Source organism: Punica granatum, chromosome 7 (genome assembly GCF_007655135.1).
Source record: "Punica granatum isolate Tunisia-2019 chromosome 7, ASM765513v2, whole genome shotgun sequence".
Lineage (NCBI taxonomy): Eukaryota > Viridiplantae > Streptophyta > Magnoliopsida > Myrtales > Lythraceae > Punica > Punica granatum.
In genome coordinates, this window is record NC_045133.1 from 24,275,400 (window position 1) to 24,279,750 (window position 4,351).

Here is a 4,351-nt window from a genome sequence, read left to right on the forward strand (position 1 = left end):
AGAAAGCTAACATTATCGAAAAAATTGAACCATTTATGATTTTATCTAGAAAGGAGTTGGCAAATACATATGGATGGTAATATAATATTATAGTGTTACAAAAAAAAATCGATGAGAGTAAATATAAGTTTACAATAGTATTCATAATTCTTTTCACGTTGCAAAAGTGGAAAGTTAATGTAATACAGAAGATGTTGGCTTTTTCGAACTACAAAGGTGAGTGACTGAGCGTCACCTTTGTAATTTAGAAATACATCGTGTATTGAGTTCAAGTCTTATGATGAATCAAATTTATACTGTGAGAGTTTTATCCCGTTAGTGAACCGATCGACTCGAACTGGATTAGTCGAGATCCGTTACGCTATTCGGATTAAAGGTACACACCCATAAATATATATCATATAACACATGAGAAAGTATTTTCCTTACCTTGCAGATTTTTTCTTTTCAAGGAAGAGACCCTGAAACTGAATTTTTGAAAAATATATTTCTGCCAAACAATGCAATTTATAATGTAAAATTTGAGAGTTCCTTTGAATGATAGATTAATCTAATTTCTACATATTGATTTATGAAAGTACAATTAAATGTTCGTGTTAATTGATAAAACTCAAATGAGTATAATTATAATTTGAGAAATTTTAAAACTCAAATGAATAAAATTATAATTTGAGAAATTCTACTCTTATTAAATCCTAATATTTTATACATGCGTTCTTAGAAAAATTACATATATATAATGTGAAGGGGCGAGCGGGGAATTTTGTACTCGCGTGCTCGCAAGGAGGATGTTGTGAGTATATCATTTAGACATAAAAATAAATAAATAAAATAAAATATCAAAAAGGAAGGTTTTCTATTTTCTTTCTTTCCTTTACTTTTCCATTATCATTGTTCATTTTTTAAATTACTTTTCTACCTTTCTCTGGGTTTTGGAGAACTAGAAGAAGGAATTTCTCTTTTTTCTTTAGGGTGGACTGAAGAAGGATTTTTTTTTTTTGGGCGACCAGAGAAAAAGTATAATAATTGAATGGTGGGATTTTAATGATTTGGAAATTTATTTACCTTCTCGGGGTAAAAATTTGTTTGGCTTTAAATTCATATGTTAAATCATTATCAGTTATAATATAATAGTAAAAAAAGAAAAAAAGAGTGACTATCTCGACAAAAAATAATAGTGAAAAAAGGTGAAAAAAACAATGAATCGTTTGAAGAAGGATAAGAAGTGCAGGGCATGTGCCACTCATATTATTTTTAAAAAAAAATGTGTCACTCTTATTGTGAACCCATTCAACGAGGTAATGATTGTAACATATTTTCTACTATAAAATGTAAATCTTGTAGTTAGAAATAACATTTTTTGGCTTAGAATAAACCTTGGATTTTAATTAATTTAAGAAAAGTAAACTTTTCTTCAGACCAAAAAAAAAAAACCTTTTCTTAGGAAAAACTTCATTAAGACTTTTAGGGTAAACTTGAAACGTTTTCCTTCCCGGAAAGTCCGAAGAAATATTTTTATTTATTACCCTTTGCTGCATTGCTTAAGCACAAGACATTCCAGTTCCAGTACTCTATAAGATAACAAAATGGAAGAAAGATCATGCGATATATAAGATAGACTAATATAGGAAAAGCAAACAAGATTGGCGAAATATTGCCCAATAATAACAACCAACTAAGAGCAACATTGCATATCGATCCCGCCAACTAAAACCTCGACCTTAACTCAAAAGTCGGAAAGTGAGATGCTCTATTTCTCGTACAATATTAGTTCAGGTACTATTGGAAATCTGATCTAATAATACAATAATAGATTATAATTATCCGTAGTTAAAACATACATATCAACCTGCCGTGACTTGAATTAAAGACGACAAAGATCCTCACGTGGTAGTCAAGGTGTCGGCCATAAGGTCATTGGATATGGTTGACCATATCAAATAGACCTCATAAGCGACCATATAATATCACAACGAATCAGGCCATAGAGCAAACATCACACCATAATAGCATATTCTACTTTATTGTATGTGGTTCAGACTGCCACATGACGTTGTTGTTTGCAACTACATATCCATCTTACCCATAAAACGAAATATCTAGTCTTGGATATTGCTATATCGAGCCTTTTAGAAGAAACCAACTCGAGTATTGCCTATCAAAAATAACAGACTCCTTAAGTTGAACTTGATTGTAAAAGCAATTGCTCAACTCAAAATTGGCGAATTCGTAAGTTCAATTCCTATTAGATGCACGAATCACCACTTCTAGTTTTCTATATTTATTTTTCTCTCATTTCTAATTTTCCAAAAAAAGGGAGATTAAATTTCCTACTCCCGAGAAATAGTAAATTAGTAATAAGTCTGAAAGACGGCTACCTGTGGGGAGTTGAATTAAGATGATGATGCAAGAGCTCGAGATTCTGCAGACCACTTTTGACAAGAACCCCGTGATTGTTATCCTTAACTTTGGTCTCTCTTCTTTTCCAAGTTTTCTTTTCTTTTAATTATTTTTTTTTCTATTTTTAATTTGATTTTTTCCTTTTTTGGTGAGTCAACTTCGTCGGATAAATCATGAATTATTGGATATCAAACCAAGTTATGATTTCCCCCCCCTTCTTTTTCTCTCAACCAATGGAATTTTGGATGGCTCTGCGTGAGTTAGACTTCCTTTTTGGATAATAATAATAATAATAATAATAATAATATCTCAGAAATACCATGATGTCCACCCGACCCGACACACAGTACCCATTTATAAAAAGTAAAAGAAAAAATTTTTGGCGAAAAAAATTTAAAATTGTTTTTTGATATTCTCATCTCGTTATATATAACTTGAAAAAAATACCAGTAGAATAGCCCTAAATGAATAAATTTGAATCATAATGGTACATAGATAATAGGCTTGGAATTTGTACGATGAAAATTTTTTATTATCCATCATATAATTAAGAATAAATTTTTAGTAATTTCTTTTTATCTTTTTTTAAACTAAAAATCCATTGTTATCAGAACCGGACCGGACCGGCCGGTTCGACCGGTCGGACCGGGAACCGGCACCAAGTCCGGTCCGGTTCGCCTAAAAACCGAAATGGCAGCTTTGAACCGCCGGACCCATTGAACCGGCCGGTTTTAAGCAAAATTTCATTAAACCGGCCGGTTCTACGGGTTTTTATGGATTTCCTATTTAATGTAAAAATTGGTTGGTTGTGTAAGGATTTGAACTCATGACCTCTTGCTTTTCATATTAGCATACTACCAACCAAGCCACCACTACTTTTTTGTTCTTTTAACTCTACTTTTAAGTACTTATTAAAATAAAATATTCATTTTGAAGTAATAAATATTAAATATAGATACTTTCTTATACTATTGTTATATTTCTTTAAAATCATCATACTTTTATCTTAATTATCATAATTTTTTTAATAATATGAATATTTATTTTATTTTAAATAAACGAGCGGTCCGACCCATCGAACCCCCGATTGGACCCATAAACCCATGACCCCGTACCCCTTTCGGTTCATCATCCGGTCCGGTTCTGATAAAACTGTAAAAATCAATTTAAGATTTTCTCGGAGAATAAATGTTAACATATATATATATTTCCATCTCCAATAATTCTTTCTTAATTACAATTATTATGAAAAAGGAAGTGCTGCTCCCGGTCATAATAACGAGATATGACGAAATAATATAGAGGATTTGCTCTCATTCATTTTCATTTCATGTTATTGGCGAAGATATTACGTTGGTGGATAATAATTGTCATGGGCATTGGTTCATGCGTTGTGTGAGTAGACAAAAACAACAGGACAAAGGTAAAGCAATAACTCCCCCCAATGGGGATGATAATCCCAATCTAATCCTTGATCTTTGGCTCTTCCATCGATTTTGTCCTCGACCCCCTGTTGTTTTAGGTCTAAAGTTATCCTCGACTCTTAATGGAAAAACATTGTGCGCTTGTATTTAAAAATTTAGTTAACTCAACTCAACTCAATTTCACTTATTTTCAATTCAACAAAACAATTATTACTTTTTCATTTTTAAATTTTTTTAATCATTTAATTCAATTTTTAAATTTTATCAACTATTCATTACTTTTTTCACAATTCAACGACACAATCATTACTTAATTATTACTTTATCTCAACTATTCATTACTTTTTCACACTTTTCTCATAATTCAACAACATAATCATTACAAATCAATTAAAACCAAAACTCAACTCAACTCTAATATCAAACATATTTTCGTATTCGGGGCTAAACATTGTGAATTCATTATCTTTGCAATATTGATAGAAGTCAGTCCCAATCTCCTCGGTGCTTTGCATGTGGATGGATCA